This window comes from Suncus etruscus, chromosome 18, assembly GCF_024139225.1.
Source record: "Suncus etruscus isolate mSunEtr1 chromosome 18, mSunEtr1.pri.cur, whole genome shotgun sequence".
Classification (NCBI taxonomy): domain Eukaryota; kingdom Metazoa; phylum Chordata; class Mammalia; order Eulipotyphla; family Soricidae; genus Suncus; species Suncus etruscus.
In genome coordinates this window covers 19654131-19676262 of record NC_064865.1, presented here as the reverse complement: position 1 = coordinate 19676262, position 22132 = coordinate 19654131, and positions in this window count along the sequence as shown.

Genomic DNA, 22132 nt, shown 5'->3' with positions numbered 1-22132 from the left:
AAGACAAAAAGAAAAAGCAAGCAAGAAAGAAGCTGGTTCATTTTTTACCTACAAATACTCAAGCTGGCTTACAACTTGGGAAACCCCTCAGACTGTCTCTTCTGACCTGGCCTCAGAACATTTTAACCATAAACAGAGACTAACCTGAGAGTGAACTTGAGGGGAGACTTCCAGGGAGTTCATTTATTTGAGTTTTAACCAGATGAATTTCAATTTCATTAGGCATTTTGCAACACAATGTAAAATTTTATATGAGTTATTTGATCCTCACACCTCATAAATGGAATGTAATGAATTCTGATTTGCCTCACGCCTTGTGGTTGAAGACCATCAAGAGTGGTCTAAGAGGTTCCAGTATGTTTGATCTGAGTGTCCCTTAGGAGAAGGAAGCTCAGAAAAGCCTGGCTGCAACCACCAAGAACTCGTAAGAATTAACAGTGAAGGGAGGAAGACACTGGGCTTGGCCCTGATATGTCTGAAATACAACTATGAAGAACTTTGTAAATCATGATGGCTTCAATAAAACAAACTTTTTTTAAAAAAGAACAGTGGACTGTGTCAGACAATGTCTTTGGAGCAGCCAGAAGGAAAATGGCATCAACAAGCCTGTTCTAATCCTGAGCTTGGGTTATCATAGGTTCCTCAAATTCCTGAAAATCCATCAAATAATCTCTGGCTCCTGTTTGGCAGTTCCTTGAACTCTTATATTACCTCTAAGTGTCTTGTCTTTGCTCAACAACTCTTCCCTTTTCCATACCCCTTTTACTCAAGCTCTTCAATCAACAAAGCCAAATATTTACCTACATATATATATATATATATATATATATATATATAATATATATAATATATTCGGTTTTTTGGTTTTGGGGCCACACGAGGTGGCCTTGGGATACTCTTGGCTCTACACTCAGAAATCACTCCTAACAGGCTCAAGACCATATGGGATGCTGGGGATCAAACCCAGGTCAGCAACATTCAAGGCAAACACCCTACTCACTATGCTATCACTCAGGCCCCTTAGCTGTTTTCCACTTTATTGATGCCTTAAGAAAACCATGGAATTTGGCTGGAGTGATAGTACAATAAGTAAAATTTTTGCTTTTTGTGCAATGGACCTGGTTTCTATTCCAGCATTTCATATGGTCCCCTGAGCAGTACTAGGAGTAATTTCTGAGCTCAGAGCCAGACATAATCCCTGAGCACAGCATGATGTGATCCAAAAACAAAAACAGTAAACAGCAAAGAAAAGAAACTGTTGTACAAACATCCCCCCATTCAAAACTGTATAAAAATATTAAAAATTTAAAGCCATAGAGGTAGTTCAGCGGTTAACACTTCCCTTGTACACAGTTGACCCATGTTGATCCCCAGCACTGCATATAATGCCCCAAGTAGCACCAGGAGTGACCCCTAAACCTTTACTATTGCAATGTGAGACATACACAAACACTAATGCACACACATAAACACTTTTGTAAATTCCGTATGACAGTGACAGTGCAGTGAAATAAAAGAGGGACATTACTCAGTGCAGAATCCTAACTCACTGAAAGGTCCACATGCCCATAAAGCCCTGTTGCCTTTCTCACCATTGCTAGTAGTATGAATGAGCTCTAAACTACAACCATCAAACCTTGTATGTGTTTATCAAGGTGTGTTTGTGGAGGGGATTAGATAGGAGGGTCAAGATGCAGAATGGAGCATAAGAACACTGGAGGGATTTGACACTGGTGATGGGATTGGTGTTGAAATATTGTATGCCTAAAACTCAATTACAATAATTTTTAAAACATGATTCTTTAATTAATTTTTAAAACAAAAAATAACTGCCTTGTAATCTATAATCCCTCAGTCATATATAGGACATAATTTAATATATGGTAGATATTAGTGAAATAATTGCTTACAGAATAACTTATAGAATAGCTGTGAACTGTACTTTCTATAGGGCTTCTGTGCTTGATTCAACTCAAGATGCAACACCACTTCTGTTTAGCAAGTGGCATCATATAACTGGATCTTAGGGAGAGCTCCAAGAAAGGTTAGGGTCATGGGAGGAGGGCATGTTGCAAAGTAAATCACACCTGGACTCCATTTATTAGGTGAACAGAAGTACCAAGGAAGGAAGTCAAATATCCAACCTTGTTTGAACCTGTAGCAGCAAGAGATGGGAATGGGGCTGGTGAACTGACAGTATGGCTTTTCAGAGGCCAGCTTCAACACCTCAGGGGCTCAGGGGGATGGATGGTTGTCCATAAAGTGTTTTTCTTTTAAGCCTATGTGCATTCTTGCTATCACAGGCTGGAACTTTTCCATTAAACATCACGGTCAGAGCTCATCAGGGTGTAAGTCTGTATGAGGCTGTCAATCATTTCTTTTTCGTGCCCTTCACTGACTGCAGCTCACGGGGTAGTGATGATTCTTGCCCCTTGCTCTATTGATGCTAGTTATTTTTATGATATTTTTTTCTCTCAGGCCTTGATACTTATCAAGTTCTCAAATCCGTGGTGAGCGAGGGTTATCCAAGAACCAAGGCACAGGGTTGGTGCTGTTGTAGCAATGTTGATGGGAACTCACATGTTTTATTTCAAAGAGATTTATTGTCATCCATCATTCCTGGAATAACAAGGGTTAGTGTGCATCTAAGGGCACCCTGGGTAGAGAGAGAGCCAAATCTCTACAAATACTGACTCATTTATCCTCCTTCATAATGGAGGAGTCCCATCTTTATTATTTGTCTCTAACTTTAGATTACTAGAACCCCACCTTTTTTTTTGAGGAATATGTTCTCTGCAATATGTATATGAGACAAAAAAAAATCTTTGGATGGCCAAAAGAGATGCTCCCCAATGCCCTTACACTCTGTTCAGTGAAGACAGTCTTTCTTTGTCATTGGTTATTTTATTTTGAGAGCTGGTCTGTCCCGTTTGGATATTTAGTTCCATAACCAATAAAAGGTGAAGAGCTTTATGGCAGGAATGGAGAGGGAGATATGGGCAAGCCAAGTGACAACAAATATAGGGTTGTTGAGCAGGGAACTCAGTTTGAATCTTTCAGAATCTCATGCATACCCAGCCCACCAAGCATACTGAGCTTTTCCCATTCAGGCAATGGGTTTTCAGGCCCACTTAACTGTGCACTGGCTGGGTCCAGTACTTGAAATGCCTCTTCTTAGGGCATTCTGGTCATCAGCCTTCCTTCTATCATCCTTCAAGATCCAACTTAACAGTTTTTCTAGGGGAGACCTTCCCATTACATATTTGTCTACCTCCATCACATCACCTAGTGCAGCTAAATTATGTGCAAGTCTTAGTGGCATGTCTGCTCCCAGCCCAACTCAACAATTCCTGATGAGAGATCACACAAAGTCTATCCTCTCCTCCACACTGACTCAATCATAGAAAGCTCTGGATAAATATTTGCTCAAGGAAAGACACGATTACTGGCGGACAGTAGATGGAGCCAACACAAGTCCTTGGACGGACTTGCCATGCAACCGCTAGACTGACAACCACAATGATCCCAATCAATTATTTAGAAAAGGCTCAGCAATGTTCCCTAGTCTTTGTGTTAAAAGGCAAATAAATTTATGGCCTATTTTTAGAAAGATTTTTATAATAGCTATCAAAAACTCATTTCTTTGAAACACCCACCTGAGTTAATATTTAATAGAAGGGGAGCTCTGAGCCAAGTTATTTACTCAAGTGTTTTCACTAAAAGGAATTGATGTTTCTGAGACAGGAACTCTGGCTCATAATGGCAAGTTTTGCTTCCCTGCTCAGCATTGGCCAGAACTGGTTTGGAAGCACCTGTGCATCTCCATAGAGGCAGAATGCAGATGCCTCTTTTTCTGTCGAAATAGGAGTGACCCTGGCAGCAGTGACAAGGTATCCATCTAAACAAGAGGTCACTACAAGCAAAAAGAGGTTTATCTACTCCCAGGGTGAGAAGATTTTGTTGCTTTTTTAAAGTTTTGGACCTCATTTTGTTTACAATCTACATATTTATATTTTATATTCTAGAAAAGTATATTGAAATATTTATTTTAGCTATTTTATGGGGTCAAAGAGATAGCTCAATAGACTGAGTGCATACATTGCAGGAAGAAGACCTGGTTTTGATCCCAGACACCATATGGTTCCTTGAGCACTGCTATGGAGGACCCCTGAGCACAAAACTGGGAGTAGCTTTTAAGCAGTGTTAGGTGTGGTCCCCCTATAATAAATAGCTATTTTATATTTTGCTTTTCAAAGAGCAAGTGAGGGAGTGCCTGAAGCCATCTATACCTTCATCCCACTGCAGTGAGCATTTTAGAGTCATTCTCCTCACCCCCATGACAGCAGATTTTGAAGTGCTAATTCAGCATCTTAGAGGAGATGACAACATTCACAGTTGGGTAAATCTTGGGCATCTCTGGTGGATTTAAGATCTTTCTGGATCTGGGGTGAATTTTTTCAGCAATAAGCTCATTTTTCAAGGTATGAGCTACTATGAGTACCTGTTGGAGTAAAAGAGGCCAGAGTGTTATTTTAGAAGGGACTTGTCTTGGAGTTTGAGTGATAACACAGCAGGGAGGGCATTTTCTTTATATATGGCCAAGTCATATTCAATTCCCAGCATCCATACGGTCTCCTGAGCACTGACAGGAATGACCTTTGAGCACAGAGCAAGGACTAACCCCTTGGCACTTCCAGGTATGGCCCCACAACAAACATACAAAAAATAAAAAAAGAGGGACTTGTCTTGTTCATGGTCCATGTGACAACAACCCAGGTACCTGATCCTTGACCTTTTTCCTCTTTTGTCCCTAACAGAAGTTGGAAGAATGATGGAGAGTATGGATGATTGTAGAATGTGGCCCAAGGAAGTCGTACCCTTGATCACACCCCCTCCACAGATGGCTAGCGTCAGTGAACCCTCAGATGAAAGCCACCTTCTTTTAGCAGGGCCATGGGCAGTTTGAAGGCAGTTCTGCCCAGCATGCTCCATTCCTGACAATCTGCCTGTTGCCACCACTTGAAAGGACAAGCCCTGCTTTCATCTCTGTTAGATTATGGGGTCCACAGTGAGTCACAACAGTCTGGAGCCAAGTCAAGACATTCAGGCTGTATTTATCAAGAGCCGACCACGTGGAGTTGCAACCTGAGTTGCAAGCAAAGAGCTGAAACTGGGAGAGGAAGAAGGCCCAAAGACACTTAGGAGGGCCAGAATGAAACCAACTTTTCTGAGCACTTAGCATATGCCTTCAGTTGGCACCCCAGTTGACTCTAAGAAAGGCTGTGTGCCTCAGAGCCAGTGCCACTGACAATGTGGGAAATCATTTAAAACATGCAGGTGGGAAGGAAACTAAGAATAAAAACTTCAAGAATCAAACCTTTCCCCTCCAACTCTAACTCAGAAAAACAAAAAACTCAGAAAACCAAGAAGGCAAGAATGGGCCAAAGCTCCCTTGAAATCCTACCTTTTAGCCCTGAATAGTGTACAGTGTGGATATCGTGGGACCCCAGGTGGGGTCTGATGTGCTCCCTGAAATGAATGGGGCATGAGGGTGAGAGCACTTGCTTTCTAAATAACTCTCAGACTGGACTCTTCATCTGGGAACTAGTTGACTTGCAAGAGCCCCTCAAAACATTAGATAAGTCCAACCCATATTTAGTTTGTTTGTTGCATTTGAAAGGAAAGTTCAGAGGTCATCTCATTTAACATTTCCCACCCACTGCCCTTGGGGTACTGGAACAATCCCTGGAGGCAACACTTGGGATGTCACTTTTTGTATGCGGCTTAAAGAAGGCATATTTCTGAAGGTCCTTGAATCATTTTGTTTTCTGAAAAGGAGGAAGCAGTGGAGAAACCTCTGCCTAGCCCAAAGGCTCAGTGTGCAGGATTCATTTTAGCTCAGGCTCTCAGAGAGTTTACACAGAGAGAATCCTGGGAAGATTGAGAGCTGAAGAAAGCAGGCCCAGTGTGTTCTCTTCCTCACCTCAGTCTGTGGGAGGTGTTGGCAGAAGCATCATCCCCCAGAAAACCCAGACCTGACAGCACCTCTCTATAAAACTCAGCTCCCTCTGAGCACCTCAGTATGGGGCAGTCCTGGCCAGAGACAACCGATCTTCACTCCTCAGTCACCTTTGTCCCTCTGACTAAAGAAAGATGCTTCTCTTTCCATTCCAATCTCCAACTTGCTTCCTTGGCCAGCTCTTGCCCTGCCTTGTCTGAAACACTCCCTGGGTACAATCCTTCACATGCATGGCATGGTCTTTGCCTTCAAGCCTGGACAGATGATGTTTCTCTCCTGTCCTTTCCTGTGTGCTGTGCTCTGCTCAAGTACATTCCAAAACAGGCCACTCGTGACCATAACAAGCTTCCCATCCCGCCTGATCCCTGGGCTCAATCTTCCTTTCTGGTATTGCCAAAGAGGGTTTTCCACCAACATGCAGCCCCCAAACTCTCAGTAGCTCCAAGGCTTACAGAAGATTTCCCCATGACAGTTAGATTTAAGTTTGTGGCTCATTTTGCAGGGCTATCAGAAGATCCAGTGATGATGATGATGACAACGACAGACAACCACCGCCACCATCATTCTCACCACCACCACACCTACCACCACCATGCTGAGTGATTTCCTAAAGCTAAGATATAGACAATAGAGGGGCCGGCAAGGTGGCACTAGAGGTAAGGTGCCTGCCTTGCAAGCGCTAGCCAAGGAAGGACCACGGTTTGATCCCCCAGCGTCCCATATGGTTACCCCCAAGCCAGGGGTGATTTCTGAGGGCTTAGCCAGGAATAACCCCTGAGAATCAAATGGGTGTGGCCCCCCCAAAAAAAACAAAAACAAAAACAAAAAAAAGACAATAGAAAGATTTGCCATGATCAAGATTCTTCGTGAGAATTCCTCTCCCATGATTGAGCGAGAAAGAAACCGGCCCTTCGGAAATGGGATCTTGATGAACCTAAGACAAGGATCTCTGGACAATGTGGAGGCAGTGTGGGAAAGTCCAAGTAAGTCGGGGTGGGAGGCAGAGCTGCCAAGGGGAAGCAAGGTTCCTGGAGACAGAAAATCAGAAAAGTAAGGGAAGAGAAATTTCTCTCCAAAAAATCGAGGGAGGGTCGGTCGGTCTCTCTCTCTCTCTCTCTCTCTTTCTCTCTCTCTCTCTCTCTCTCTCTCTCTCTCTCTCTCTCTCTCTCTCTCTCTCTCTCTCCCCTCTCTCCTCTCTCCTCTCTCTCTCTCTCTCCTTTCCCTGCCTCTCCCACTCTCCTGCCCTCTGGCTGCACCTTGGAGCAGACAAAAGCACCAAAGTCAGACTTTGCTTTTAATCTTACCAAAAAAAATAAAAAGAGGAACATGCTAATAAAATTATGATTTGCATTTATATGTGTGGTTTCTGCAAGATTTTTTTTTCTTATTTCACTACAGGACATTAAAAGTACGGGGCTAGAAGATCTTTTAGCAGCTGCCCTCTTCCTAGAAAGTAAACAGATAATAAAAATAAATCTAATCAGCATTCCTTTTCACTTAGCTGAAATTAAATTTTACTCATCATGGGTAAGTGGCTAATTACATGTTTAGTGTAAAGAAAATTCTGAGGCCATTCCCTATTTACTTTCTTCTTGTGTCGGTAGGAAAGGACATTGGCACTTTAGTGGAGGTGGGAACAGCTGGCTGCTGATACCAGCTTACCTTTTATGGCCCTGGTTCAGAGCAAGACAAAGTAAACAGAGAGATACTGGAATGAAATTGCCTTCAACCTCCCATCCAGGCAGTCTGCCCACTGACTTCCTGTAAGTTTTGATAAAATTGCTTCCAAAATGGAAAGATACCTAAGCTCCAAGAATTTCTTTTAAAAAAAAAATTAGCCTAAATTTCTTAAGTGATTACTATCACTAGGCTAAAAGTCTTCATTACAACCTCATGAGGTAAGAAGTTTGGTTTTGGGGCATCAGCTTAGTGCTTGATGTCATATGGATGAATGCTCAGGAGTCTATGGGGTACTGGGATCTGAACCCACGTCTCCTGCTTGCAGAGTATGAACTCAAGCCCATTGAGCTCTATGTCTCCAGCCCAATAAGTGATTTTTTATGCTATGTTTGCAATAGTAGAAACCAAGATCTCAAAAGCTAAATAGCACCCCAGGGGTCAATTAGTAGCTGAAAGAACCTCCATCTCTGAGATTGTACCGCAATTCAGGCACCATTTGCAATGGCCCAAAGCTGCCTGGGCTGCACACTTCAGAGGCCCAAGGCTGTGCTATAAGGTTCTCAGGGTCATGGGGCCCAGCTGCCAGGTGGGGCCTCGTGTCCATCCAGGGATGCCAACTTGTAGCAGCCGCCCACCAAGGACTGAGAGAAAGAAAGAGAGAAACCAGGTATCATTTTTCACCTGGAGTCTGAGCCTGCTGTGACTAGGGAGTTTCAAAAAGGGGAAGAGAGAAATAGATGGAAATTCACTGGAGAGACCCTGATGAAGAAAGGAGGAAGGAAGGAAGGAAGAAGGAAGGAAGGAAGGAAGGAAGGAAGGAAGGAAGGAAGGAAGGAAGGAAGGAAGGAAGGAAGGAAGGAAGGAAGGAAGGAAGGAAGGAAGGAATGGAAGGAAGGAAGGAAGGAAGGAAGGAAGGAAGGAAGGAAGGAAGGAAGGAAGGAAGGAAGGAAAGAAGGAAGGAAGGAAGGAAAAGGAAGGAAGGAAAAGGAAGGAAGGAAAAGAAAGAAAGAAAGAAAGAAAGAAAGAAAGAAAGAAAGAAAGAAAGAAAGAAAGAAAGAAAGAAAGAAAGAAAGAAAGAAAGAAAGAAAGAAAGAAAGAAAGAAAGAAAGAAAGAAAGAAAGAAAGAAAGAAAGAAAGAAAGAAAGAAAGAAAGAAAGAAAGAAAGAAAGAAAGAAAGAAAGAAAGAAAGAAAGAAAGAAAGAAAGAAAGAAAGAAAGAAAGAAAAAGAAAGAAGAAAGAAAGAAGGAAAGAAAGAAGAAAGAAAGAAAGAAAGAAAGAAAGAAAGAAAGAAAGAAAGAAAGAAAGAAAGAAAGAAAGAAAGAAAGAAAGAAAGAAAGAAAGAAAGAAAGAAAGAAAGAAAGAAAGAAAGAAAGAAAAAAAGAAAAAAAGAAAAAAAGAAAGAAAAAGAAAAAGGGATAGACACAAAGCAAGCAGCATCTCACCGAAATTTATCTGCAACTCATCCCCCCAACCCCCATGAACTGGCAGGTGCTGCTTTGGTTTCTATCCTGTCCCTGTGCCCCTGCCACCCTGCAACTGTCCAAGATTTTCCTTTTATACCCAGCATGACATGGGGTGTGTCCAAGGGGCATGTGCAGGGGCATGTCCAGGTTTAACTGTCGTTCAGTGGGGTTATCCAACGAATGTGTCCAAGTCTAACTGCCATTCATCAACAGCCAAGGGACTTCTTTCCCACCATGGTTGCATTTTCTCATGATGAGACCCCTATAGGTTGGAGGAGCTTCTGTCACTAATGAAAGTCTTCCTAAAGATAATCCAAATTGATAAGTTTTTGCACAGCCCAGGCCACCTCTTGTTTATAGGAACTTCTGTATTTTTGCCTGATCCCATGAAAACATCATGCTCTAAAGCCATCTTTGGGGTAAAAGACCTCTCCTCTGGGGGCCTGCTACCAAATTGTTCTGTCACTCACTTAGCTTTGCCATCTGGAAGTAGCTGTTGTATCGGGCATAAACTGACTGGCAGAGATGCATTTAGGAAACCAAGCTGACTACAATTCACATGCTTCTTAATGAGAGCTGTAGGTTTCATTCCCTGCGCTCCAAGCAAGACCTGAGGGGTATTCTTTTTTAACTCAGGGAAAAAAAAACAGAAATGCAAATAATCCCATACAAATAGAACTGTCCCGAATTAGTAACACTCAAAGGAGGCTAGACGTGATTATTCCAGCTTCTGATCATTACTAATCGAAGCTTATGTTTATGTCATTACATTTTATGTAGACCGTACTGCAAACAGAAGTATTCAGTCTCTAAAAAGGCTTCTCTCTTCTCTCTCTGTCTCTCTCTGTCTTTGTCTCTCTCTGTCTCTCTCTTCTCTTTCTCTGTCTCGTCTCTGTCTCTGTCTCTCTCTCTCTCTGTCCCCCCCATTCCTGGAAAGGTACAGCCCCCATCTGAGCCAAACCTCGGGGAAAAGAAATGTAGCCAGATCCAAATTGCACCCCTATTCTGTTGCCTGAACTCCCATGGCCCACCCTCAACACTGAGCCATGCATGAGGCAAATGTCACCTCCTGAGAAGCCGAAAACAAAGCCAGTCATCCTTCCCTCTCCTTCTTTCTCCCTTTCTCTCTCCTCTCTCTCCCTCCCCTCTCTCTTTCGCTCTCTCTATCTCTCTGACTCTCTAACTCTGTCTCTATGTCTCTGACTCTCTCTCTCTCTCTCTCTCTCTCTCTCTCTCTCTCTCTCTCTCTCTCTCTCTCTCTCTCTCTCTCTCTTTCCTCTGCATTTTAGACATCCTAAGTCACTATTGAAATCCTAGCAACTATTCACTTCCATTCATTGTCTTATGTAACCATTTTGGCCATTTTCCCCCCCTGAGGACTTATTCAATACAATACAATCTGCTTAAACCAAAAGATCTAAAATTTACCACATGTAACCTCTAGAATAGAAAACAAATAAGAAGAGACCAACGAATAAAATCACACTGTCTAAGCAATGACTTTTAAAAATGTGAAAAAAAAATTGCATTGTTCCAATCATTGCTTAGCAATAAATGTTTTCATCAAAACAATCCCCCCAATAATTTTTTCTAAATTTACCCAAATGGACAAAGGACATGAGACTTTTATTTCTTGTGGACTGAGAGATTGATGAGCGAATTTAGAGGATATCAAGGACTGAAATAAATGTCGTCAACTTTTGATGGTGCTGTAATCCTTCCTGGGGAACAAACAAGCCTTGTGATGTTTCTGGATTCCAAGCACGATACAGTAATCAAAGGTGTCTTCTTCACCAAAGGCAAACCCCCCAAAGTTGTCCTCCCCTGACCTCACCCTCCTCTGCCCTCTAGAGTGTCAACAGCATGAAAACAACAAAGTCCATCTAACTCAAAATCCTATTTTTAGGAATTGCTTCTGCAGAAGAGAAGTTCGGAATCACATGGGTTCTGTTTCTGAGTACTGATCCAAATGGCAACTTTAGAGTTTCCATGGAAATACCTCTCACATTCTGTTTCCTGAGACCATAAATTCCAGCCGAGAGACACAGGTACAGGGTATGAAGACCCAGAGATTTCAGCTTTCCTAGGAATTTCTATTTGCAGACCTAACGTTTCTTTTCTCTTCCCCACTAAGACCTGTTCTTGCCCCAGAAGCAGTATGCAAAGCTTCCACACCTTTCTGAAGGCAGCTTTCAGAGTTCCTTTCATGTGGCGATTCAATTGGGATTTAATGTGCAATAAAAATGTGGGCCAACTCCGTTCTTCTTTCTGTGTCTTTTTTGACTCCCGGGTCACCAGGTATTCTGCTTGCTGGCTCTATTTTTTTTCTTTTCTAATTGCTGGCTCTATTTTTATGTGAATGACACTGAGTCCTCCCCTGGCCACTTTTGCCTTTTACTCTCTTTTCTTCATCTTCCCAATGGAAAAAGAAAGCAAAGTTGACTTCTTGCTCAGCACTTCTTAGAACTCTATTCCTTTAAAAGCTTCCATGGTCAGGCCAGAGAATAGTATAAGTGGGGTACTTGCCTTGCACACAGCCAGTCTGGATTCTATCCTCAGCACCCCATTTGGTCACCTGAGCCCACTAGGAATGATCCAACCCATATATTTCCCCAAGCTCACCAGGAGTGATCCCTGAATACAGAGCCAGAAGTCAGCCCTGAGCTGAACTCGGTTTGTCTCCATACAGAACAAAATAATAATTTAAAAAATTTTCGGGGCTGGCGAGGTGGTGCTAGAGGTAAGGTGTCTGCCTTGCAAGTGCTAGCCAAGGAAGGACCACGGTTCGATCCCCCGGCGTCCCATATGGTCCCCCCAAGCCAGGGGCAATTTCTGAGCACTTAGCCAGGAGTAACCCCTGAGCACCAAACAGGTGTGGTCGAAAAACCAAAAAAAAAAAATTTAAATACATAAAAGCTTCCATGGTTTATTTTAGAAATTGTCTAGATTTGGGAGAATCAGAGTTCTATTTCTTTTATTGTCCTTGTCTTTATTATTTTCAGATCCCCTTCAGGTATGTTTGAGGACCTAGGCAATGCTTAGGGGTACCATGCTGTGCTAGGGATGGAACTCAGCACTTGTGCTTGCTTGTTCTCTAAAACTTGAACTATTTCCCAGGCCTGGCTTCTAATGTTAAATATGTCCCAGAGGGATTTGGTCACTAGCATAAGTAGCAAGCCAAGAATTAGAAGTTCCTGTGTCCATGGAACTGATAATGAGTGAACAAATCAAATTACAGTGTCTTTTTGTTTGTTTGTTTGTTTGTTTGTTTGTTTTGGGGCCATGCCCAGTGATGCTCAGGGGTTACTCATGGCTATGCTCTCAGAAATCGCTCCTGGCTTGGGGGACCATATGGGATGCCAGGGGATTGAACTGCGTTTCATCAGCTTGTGCATGGCAGACACCCTACCACTTGTGCCACAACTCTGGCCCGACAGTGTCTTTTTTTTTTAATAACAATAAATATATCTTCCTCAGACTCTCCACATTGTGAAATTTTATTAGATAAAAATAAGGAAATACAGAAGATATTGTCTGAGCACATCCTCATCCCCTCTTTATTCCCGTGAGCTTGGTTTTCCAAGTGTTCACACAAATGCCTTTTTCTCCTTGAGAAATGATGGGCTGGGATCTGGCACATCCCAGAAGCTGTAGTCACTCACCTGAGAGGGTTAAAGTATCAATTTTCTGGTCCTCCTCCTCTTAAGGATGGAAGGAGTCAGAAGTAGGTACCTGGGCACCAATTTCTTGAGTTTCCTCAGGGAGAGGCATTGCAGATAACTTTTGTGGACTGCCTTTTTATTTCTGTCTCTATTCCTCTTTCCTTCCAGAGTTTCCTTTAACTCCACTCTCAGCTGCTTTGGACATGGATTCTTGCTTTAGGATTTTCTGGAGAAAACCTTTTATCAATCCACAGTGCTACTGGCCTTCTGGGAAAACCAAAAGAAGACCCAGGGTGATGGCTCAGTGAGGCAGAGTCACTCAAAAACTCTTACCATTTTCTAAATTCTATCCTAAATAAAGAAAAAGAAAAAACAGCATCATTAAGATAATCCACAGTTAGAACCCAGAGATAGCACCAGAATTTAAGGCATTTGTCTTGCAGAGCTGACCCTGGTTCAGTCCACAGCACCACATATGATTTATTCTGCCAGAGTGCAAGGCAGGACTCATCCCTAACTGCTGCCAGGTATGGCTCCCAAACCAAAACATACCACAAAATTGTACTAGTTATCAAGCAGTGGGAGAAGTAGGGACAGGAGAAAGAGAAAGATAGAAGGACAGAAGTAGAAAGTCTTAGCAGGTACTGTGGCAGCAGTGAAGTGCAGTAGCTGTCCATACATCAAAACCACAATGTTATGACTATTGCGAAGATGTCACCTAAACTCTAATAAGTGACCAAGGCTCAGTATGCATGTCAAAAAGACATTTAAAAGTATCACAGTAGTAAGCATTCTAAATTCTTTAAAAAACATTTTTATTTAAAATAGTTTTCAGCGCATTACTTCTACAAATAATATCAATTTTGCTTAGTGAAAGTGAGAGTGTGAAATGTTGTGGGTTTTGAATTCTCAAGAAGAGGTGAAAGAACAGACCTGCTAATTTCCAGGATGAAATGTTGTGACACCAGAGGTGGCGGGGACTCTGACTATTGTGCTATTCCTCTTTCTTCTACATTGAGTTAAGTGAAAAAGCTAACTTTGGGAGTTTTGCCACTTTCTACTTTATTTTTTGGGGTGTGGCACAAAGTGCTGGCTAAACCAGACCTCTGAAAAGAGACAGGTGGCCAACACTGGAGTCTTTGGGACACAAACTTTCTGTGCTCAAACCAGTGAAGTTCCAGAGAAATAGGGCTCCTTGGTGACCCCATAGCAGGCAGTATTGTCTGGCTAGTGGTGATGATTCAGGCACTTGGAAGAAGAACTCCAAGAGCTGGAACTCAGATCTCTCATCACGGAGAAATTGCCATCTGAACTGATAACATGGATGGATTTCAGAAAACAGGAAATGACTAGAAAATGGCTACTGGTCCAGGAATGACTTTTTCCTGCTTCTCCATCAACTGAGACTAACAAGCAGAAACTCCAAAAAGCAAAGCAGAAAAAGAGTTTGCCTCACCAAGCAGAGTGAAAAGGTGGTTCTAGAAAAAAAAAAAACAGAACTTAACAATCAGCTGCCACTGAGTGCTTCTCCCTCTCTCTCTCTCCCTATCTATCTATCTATCTATCTATCTATCTATCTATCTATCTATCTATCTATCTATACATATATACATATATATATTTGTGTGTGTGTGTGTCTCTGTCTCTGAAATACTTCTTTAGACAGATTACCTGTTCTCTCTTCATGTCTTCCAAATGTTGTTTATCCTTAATCTTTAAGATTTTCCCCTTTTTTTGCTCACTACTTGAATTTTGGATCCTATGTTAAATTATATTTTCAACAAAATGAACAAAGTCAGAATAGCACAGCATCTACTCATAAACTGTTGCATCGTAGTGAAATAGGGACAAGAGAGACTAGGAGGTGAGTGCTGTGGGCATGTGGCTTGCTCTTCTGGGGTGATTACAACTGCCTGAGTGGCATTATTCACCCTCACCTGCTGCTTCCAGGTGGCATAGAAGAACAAATTCATTAACGTGAGACAATTATCTTCCAAGCACAGTTGGTATAAAAATGGAGCCTTTTCCTAGGCCTGATCTGGAGGGGAATGGATCTTCTGGCCTTGTAAAACCTCCAAGATTCTCAATGTGTCTTGCTGGTCTTTCTTATCTTTAACATGTCCATAAAAGAGAGTATGAAGCAAAATATCCCTCAGCATTTACTTGATGACTTTTCTGCCTCTGTCATGACTACATCTGTATAGATAAGTAGGATTCATCTACTGAGACTGTTGATATTTTTTGAATTCTCAGAACACTTAAAGCACAAATACATCCCAATTAGCTTAGTAGGGATAAAATCCCTTGTCCTGAGCAATGATGCCAGGTACTTCTCCAATCCACCTGAGTCACATCGACCCACCATTTGCCTACTTCCTAATGGTCTTTTTTGTTTTGTTTTGGGGGTACACCCCACAGTGCTCAGATGTTACTCTGGGCACTGTGCTCAGAAATTACTCTGGCTGGCTTGGGGACCATATTGGGAAGCCAAGAATCAAATTTGGGTCAGCAGTGTACAAGGCAAATGCTGTTATATAACTCCAGCCCCAATTCCCATGGTTCTAATGAGGGCCCAGTCATCGGTCAAAGAAGCCAGAATCTTTCCGTTTTTTTGTTTCCAAACTATTCTACAAGGCATAACTTATTGGTGAAAAAGTACCTTTGTAACAATGTTTATCGTCAAAGAAATATAATATTTGTTCTAATTTAACTGAGACATTAAATTATTTCTGGGGCTGTCTCATGTCTTCAATCTCTTGCATTAATCAAATTCCTGGGAGGGTCTTGGATGTAGATCTTGGCTTTACAAAATAGGTCTCTGGTGGGCTCAAGTCTGATTCTTAAAGCAAAAATCATTTTTATTCCAAGTGAAAGGAACCCCAAACTCTTTTAAGGGATTTTTCTGATTGTTTTGAAAAATGTTCATGGTGCTTCTACCCAGAGCATCCTCACATATCACAAAAGACTGGACATGCCAAGACTATGAGAAGGTGTAACATAGCACATTATCGCCATTCTATTTGCAGATAGCCTTTAGTTAACAATGAAGGGTCACTCACCAAGTAATGAAATATATCTAGTCCGCCCTTGAAAATCATCTGAAAGACCTTTAAATGCTTCTTCCTGAGAAGCTTTCCATCATATCCCAGTAAGGAATATATTTCTACTTCTCCACAAGATAGTTTTTGATATGGCTTTGGGTTTCTCCAGCTTTGCAGCTGACAATCAAAAGACCAAGTTATAAGGAGCTTACAACTTAAAAGTCACGATGCCATGAAGGCATCTAAGATAAAACCTAAGATGTGAAAACTATTTCCTAACCATAAAAGAGGGGACTTAGAAACTGTTCACACCCAGAACGTTACCCAGGTCAAGGGCAAATTGTTGGTTTCAGCCCATTCTATATTCTTTCAGGACTTAGAATTTCTCATTTGACCAGAGATCTTCTTGAATTAACTTGACTTCTAGGTCTTCTAATGTTGGTAATAAGGAGCTGGAGAGATAGAATGGTGAGTAGGGTGCTTGATCCCTAACATCCCAAATATTCCCCCAAAGCCCAGTCTGAAGTAACCACTGAGTCCAGAGTCAGAAATAAGCCCTGAGCACAGTTGAGTATAGGCTAAAATCAAAGGTCACCATATATAAAGATGACAAGACATTGCAGCCACCTCAGAGTGACAATAATAGCTATAATGATCATTCTGCACAAGAATTGGATGCTAAAAGGAGAGAAAGTAATGTGACTGATACCCCTTTAGTAACAATATTGTAGACCACAATATTGTTTTTACAAAATTGTTTTTTACAATTGTCTTTACAATATTATAAAGTGTCTAAAAGGGAAAAATGGAAGAGAGAGAAAGCATAAAAATATCTGCTACAGAGGCAGCTAAGGAATTGAGCTGTGGGGAGGGTGGGAGTGAAAAAGTGGGAACATGGTGGTAGAAAATGTGCACTGGTAAAGGATGTTGCACATTATATGACTGAAATGCAATCATGAAAAACTATATAGCTGAAAAAAGAAAACAACTGTATTAATAACAACCTAGTAACCCATGGTGTTTAAATAAAGTAATTTTAAATAAAAAAGTAAAATAACTTTTTAAAATAAGAAATTGCAACCACTCTTGCAGATAAGTCCCCAGGATCTAGAATCCTGAGAGTGGGTTCATTGCTTTCTCATAGAAAATGAACAAAAGCAGTATCTAACTAGGGTGCTGACAACAAAACCTAATTCTCCTCCATAGCCTACTCTATTTTGGACCTCCAAAGTGGCATGAGCCATCTGAGTAGGAATAAAATGCCTCTCCTGTGTTGTCATGGGGATATGTACCACTGGTCAGAACAGGGACTTCTTACTAGTATCATTAACATAATGATGTTCAATAAATATTAGCCAATTATTGGGTGATGTGATCCCAAGCAGTTATTTTTGTTTAGATTTTTATTTGCTGTGAATCATCTGAGCCTTTTATTATTTAGATTAAATCCTTTTCCTCCATGGCTAGAAAATAATACAGAGATTAGGAGATAATAGATGGTCCCCATGTCAAGTTGACCCAACTAATCCAAGGCACCAAAGTGCCAGTCTACCACATGTCCACACAGCCATAACAGCACATCCATAGACCCTTATAGTAACCAGGTTGGCCTTGAATCTAGTGGGATCCCCAGTCCTCATGAGTAACCCTTAGTATAGTAGTTCTTTACCCCCATCCAAAAAATATTCTTTTACCTAAGAAATCTCTAAAATTTGCCTTTTCTTTCCTTATTCTCACTTAACATGTAGTTTGTGTCTATCAGATATAGAACCTTGAGATAACAATAAAGTCCCATTTTTCTATTTGGCATGAAGTGGGCCTAGATGTTATTGGAATACACACACAGTCACTTGCTGCAGACGTGTTGCTTTGCTAAGCAGAACCTTTGTGGAGTCTGGGAACCTTTCATGGGGAGAGAAGCGGGAGCATGAGTGGACGAATATGAAATATGAAATAAATGAGATCACACAAAATGCATTGTATGGGGACTCACATCCAAGAGACGAAAGGCAAATTTATTTTTCAGCCGATGACATTTTAAGCACAGGTTCTGGAATGCAGGGTATCCTCAGGGAGAACAAAAGAGTGGGAGATATTCAATGAGGGACCAAGCCTTAAATTTACATACTAAAGACCTTTCTTCAGGTGAGAGAGAACTCTGCTGGAGGGCAGTGAAACCAGAACTAGAGATGGTTTTGGTTTAGTAAAAAGCAGGTTTTTCAAGATACCAGGAGGAGAGAGACAGAGATATTTATGATGTCTATGTAGTAGCCATAAAATAGATTTTAGGGGGGATGGAAATAATTGTTTACCATCATAGAGCTAGACTCAGAAAAAAAACAAGCTGTTGGCACCAGGTTATACGAATTAGCCAGCAGGGAACTTTTGGCGGGCTTTTGGTACTGACATTTCTTTGTCTGTAGGAGAGCTGAGGCTGAAATTCTATAATGGCCAAATAGAGAGAAAAATGTAATGTTACAGCCATGTTGGAATTACCGCCAATGATCCACGCAAAGGGTCAAATGATTGACTTCGCTAAGCGGGCCTTTTGGCAAATAATTTTTTAGAGGAAGGCACTGCATCAGAGAAGAAAAAAACCACGTCTGGTGCGTGCTTTCCTTAAATGGGAAGTAACAATACACCCTTTTCTTTTTTTTTTTTAACACCTGGCAGCATTCAGGAGCTATTTCTGGCTTTGAGCTCAAAAATAGCTCTGTGCAGGCTCAGGGGACCAAATGGAAAGCCGATATCTGAAATACTGTCCTGCATGAGAGGCAAACACCTTACATACATGCTATATTTTTAAGCTCCACTGTTCAATTAGAAGGTAAAGAAATAAACAGTACCAAAAGAAATAAAAGTTATTAATCTGATACTAGCAAGGTAGGATTCAGAAGCTGTAATACACATAGCTAAGTAGGTAAAATAGTAAGAGGATTAGAGTATAAGTATATACTATGAGAATTTAAATATAGGCTGGTTACTGTAACATATAAAGATTGAGAATGCATTTTGACACTGAGGAAATAGAACAAATGAGTAAAGCACCTTAAACGAGAAAATTGTAAGGAGAAGAAAAAATTGGAGTAATACTAATATCTTCTGTTTCTGCATAAGCATAGAAAAGTTAGAATTAGAGAAGAATTAAGAATAGAAAACAATAGAATATATAGACAAATTTTTATAAGAAATAGAAGGGGAACTGCTGGTTTGCTGAATATTTTCATAAGCACATATACAAAAAAAATTTTTTTACAAATTCCAATGAAGTTAGATAAGACAGTAAAACTATGTTTGTAGCTGCTTAAACAAGAAACATATACTCAGAAGAGTAAAAGGTGGTATTTTGTTTAAGAGTCTGTAAGTTCAGTGTTTTGATTTTTAAGAGTCTATCAGTTCACTCTTAATTTTTATCTGCGGGTCTGACGTCATCTGTTTCCAGGCAGTCTCCAGGGATTGGCAGTCATGGAGTTTCTGTAGAAGTCACAGGACAGAGGAGTTGAAATCAGCAGCTGAAGTCAGCAGGGGGTTGAGTAGGTGAAGTCTGCAGGGGGACTTTTTTGCTGAATCTGCAAGCAGAGCCTGTCTGTCTGTTCAGGGGGAGACTCGGTTCAGGCAAAGACACTGTTCAGCGGGCCAGACAGTTTCTGTGGATTTTTCCTGAAGAACTGGAAAACTTAAGTTAAAAATTAGTGGAGGCATGATAGTTGCTTACTTTTGACTGGGTTTCAGAGAAACTGTTTTTAGACCTGTATTAAATTGAGAAGGCTTTAATTATTTGTAGGGAAAGCTATAGGCTTCCCTTCTAGGTGTAAATTCTAGAAGTTTTATAAAATAAAAGATATTATAAAAGGGAGTGTGGGCAGAGAAACTCCATTATTTGTTTTTAGGATGGTGAAAATAAAGCTGTAGTTTCTACCTATAAGAAAGGATGAAAATTTTTATGTTACTTTTATTGCAAGGGAATGCAATTGACTGATTTGATCTTGCAGTTTTAATTCCTGGAAAAGATCAGATTGATTAGTGGGATTTTTTAACAGATCAGGCCTCAGAGCTGCAAGTGTTTCTTTCCCTTTGGGAGGACAGTGTTATTTGAAATGATAACACAAAATTTAAGTAAAAGCAATTACAGTATTAATTATTGTACACTGGTTATGAAGCAAGGTAAATTTTTATAGTTATAATATTTAAATGCATTTATAAGCAAGTAAATAAAGTAGTGGTGGTAGGTATAGCTATTTTTAGAGGCTAGAAATAGAAGGAAAATAAAAGAAGCAAAATTTTTTGACATGATAGCAATTTAAGTGGAATTTAGTTATACGTAAGATTATAAAATAATTATTCTATACTTAAAGGAAATGTTTGTTAAGAAAACTACATAATTGACATAACTGATTATATTGTATACATTTTTAAATAAGGGAGAGCAAATTTGTAGAAAAAATCATAGAAAGAATAGGGAGAGGGAAATTTTTTTGTTATTTAAATGAAAAGTTAGGTAGCAAGCAAAATGTGAAAATTAATGTAAGTTACTAGTTAACTGGCATTCGTGTGAAGGCACACTGCCAGTCTTACTTAGGAAAAACTTTAATTCTCTGTTGGGAGAAAACACATTTGACATATATTACTGTTATTTTTTCACTATAATTATTAGGGTAAGATTTTGTTTGGTAAGGTTAAAGTTAGATAAGTAAATAAATAAACTTTGTTACTTATGACCAGTTTGTTATAATCAGTAACTTCCACTTAAGTCCTTTAAAAATGCATATAAAACAAATACAGAAAGTAGTTGCCAGTCACATGTTAACTTAAGATCTTAGTTTTCAGATAGCCGAAATTAAAATTATATTTTTAAACATATATATTTAGTAAGATTGGAGAAATCTTCTTTTTTGGGGGACAGCCATTTGAAGGCTGTCTGCAAATTTGGACTGCAGAGAAAGCATTTCTGTCTACACTTATGCAAACTAAGATAGCCATTTAGTATCACAATACAATAATAAATTGGAGATGCCAAGAGGCAAATTTTTTTTTCAAATTTACTAAAAACACAGAGCAATAATTATATTTTAAAAATAGCAATTAGTAATTTAGATTATAATAAGTCATGTGGCTCCAATTTTATGAGCACTGTAACATAAGGTTGAAAACATGCTAATATCCAATTCCTAGAATTTTTATATATAAAACATTAGATTAATACACTTATTTTTAACCTTTAAAACGATATTGATGTTGATAACCAGAAGCTACTATATATAACAACAATTTATTTTTAGTAAAAAATGTAAATTTACTTAACTGGTTTTATGCACTAAATATGACCAGTGAGAGTGGAGGTAGGTTTTAAATTAAGTAGTAGTAGTGTTTGGAAATAATTTTGCACTAATAGACTGACAATAAATGGCCTGATTAATTAATCAGCTTTAATGCCATTAGCTACAAGAATTAGAGTTTTAGAGTTTGGGGACAAGTCCTCTTTTACCAAATAAAGTACTAAACTTTGGTAAAAATTTGAGGGCATCCTTTGAAGGCAAATTACAGCCAACTAGATTAGGACCAGTGCTGACAGGTGGTATATGTCAGCTATTAAATTAACATTTGAAACTTATATTAAGGCTTAAAGATGGAAATGATAAAAATTGCCCTTATTTATAAAAATAATATTAATACAGGTAATTAAATGCGAGATGTTTTTAAAGACAATCAGAATTAGTTCTTAGACGTACCATTATTTAACAATAAAGAATTATTACAATTAGATAGCATTTTTAATTTTATTTTGACCAATGATACTACACTTAAGGAAAGTTATTATGACCAAGATTAAATTTAAAACTGTCAATAAAATTAAGTTGTTAAAATATTATGCATACACAAAATTTAGCAATATTACCTAAAAATGGTTAAATTTTAATTAACTGCAACATTATTAGACAATTTTGATTTATTAAAAACTTTAATAGAAAGTTAGAAAAATTTGGAAACCTTAAGAAGAAATTCAGACCTTCTTTTGTAAACCAATGGGCTCTGTCGGGGGGGATTCCTTCCCCCTCAGGGAACCTAAAATCGGCTTGAATTCAAAGGGCAAACACATTTTTTTTTTCTTTGCTTTTCTCTGAGGTGAGGTTTGACCTAGGAAAAGCTGTTTTGTTAAAGTTTGCACATTCGTAATATACTCAGTTATAGTAAAAAGCACTCACTGTTTCAACACACAATTTTAAACATACAATCTCAATGCACACTCAGACAAACGTTTAGATTCAC